Source organism: Arvicola amphibius, chromosome X, assembly GCF_903992535.2.
Source record: "Arvicola amphibius chromosome X, mArvAmp1.2, whole genome shotgun sequence".
Lineage (NCBI taxonomy): Eukaryota > Metazoa > Chordata > Mammalia > Rodentia > Cricetidae > Arvicola > Arvicola amphibius.
This window is the reverse complement of record NC_052065.1, coordinates 136,420,182-136,422,001: the sequence shown is the minus strand read 5'-3', so window position 1 is coordinate 136,422,001 and position 1,820 is coordinate 136,420,182.

Sequence of the window (1,820 nt, the reverse complement as noted above, 5' to 3'; positions counted from 1 at the left end):
GTGTCTGTAGCTTTCATGGAAAGAGTGATGAAAGCCAAACTGCCAAGGGCACCAGTAAGGCACAAGCATAGGCTGTGGTATCTCCAGGTAGCACAGTCTATACTTGTTCTTTGCTTCACAGAGGTGGGCATATGGTATACCTAGAATGGCATATAGGATCAAGTAGGCAAAATGTGGGTCATTAAGATTTATTGCTAGCTATTTGGTGAGCCCTAACAGTGATGATCAGGTGAATAATCTTTGAAATAGCATTGGTGCCTAACCATTTATTAGACACCATGAACATAATACCAGCTTTTTATTTTTGTGTTTTTGAGAGAGGTGTCTTTGTACAGCTTTGGCTATCCTGAAATCCTCTGTAGACCATGATGACATCCAACTCAGAGATCCATCTGCCTCTGCCTCCTCAATGTTGGGATTAATGGTGTGTACTACCACAGCCTGGCTTATATTGGTTTTTTTGGAGACAAGGTCTCACTATGTAACCTTGGCTGACCTAGAACTCTATGCAGACTAGGCTAGCCTAGATCCTCTGGCATCTGCCTGCCAAATGGGATTCAAGGGGTGAGCCACCATGCTTAGCTTGCTATAAACCCTTTAAATAAGGCACCATTATAAAGATGCTTACCACAATAGGGTATGTTTCTTATCCATCAGTAAAAGGAAACGTCTACTCCTAGGGAAGCATAGTGCCAAAACCTTCCATGTAGGTCATGTCCTCTCTCAGCTCCTAGCACTTGACTCATTGGCATGACCTCTGTTGAACCCCATCAGGCAGGGCATCAGAGCACTTGGCCAGAGGCTATTCATTTAAGAAAAAAACATAAAGGGGATAAAGGACTGAAGTGCTGAGCCAAAACAGTCCCATGACTCTGTAAGGTTCTGAACCCCATTCCTACACTGACACTAGGCAGAATCAGGTATACCTGGGATTCTCACTTTGTGCATTTGAGGCTGCTCAGTCCCAGAAGGCACTGCCCAAGGGGCAGGCAGACACAACTAGATACACCCCTTCCCTTGGTCCATTGGTGGTATTGTTAAACAGCCAGGATAGAGAGGAGGGCCCAACATTCTAGGAGTCCCCAGAAGCTGCCCACCTGGACAGGGGAAGAGAGGTATCAAAGGCAAATCCAAGGAGGTACAGCACTAACAGAGGCAGTTGACACAGCTTCCCCCTCAGTCTAAAACACCACCTTTAATCCCAGCACTAAGGAGGAAGTGATATGGCTGGGCAGAGAAAGGAATATAAGATGGGAGGAGACAGAAGCTCAGTATTCAGTCTGAGGTTTCGTAGAGATGGCATTCAGTCTGAGTATTTGTAGGGACAGGATGGCCCCTTTGGTCTGAGGATTCAGCAGAGGTAAGAACTAGTGGCTGGCTGCTCTGCTTCTCTGAGCTTTCAGCATTAATCCTATATCTGACTAAGGGTTTTATTATTAAGACCAATGCTATCCATGCTACATAGCTAGGACTCTGCATCCTGGGACAACCCCTGCTCCCTAATCACCCAGAGTCTCTTAACCAGTACTGGCACCACTTCTTCCTACACAGGCCCACCTTCACATCCTCTTCTCAAGCCAAGGCCTGGCAGTTACTCAGGGGAGCCACTGACCACCCAAGGCTGAGTTGAGTTAAGCAGGGGTCCCCATCTCCTTGTCTCTACATCGGACACAGGGGGCTGAAATACCTGGGGCTGTAGACAGGGCAGAAGATGCCTGACTGGGGATGGGACTGGCTTCTGAGGACACCTGGTGAGAGGCTCCAGGCAGTGAACTGGAAGATACCTAGCCGGGGAGGCAAAAGGAAAAGAGATGGGTGCT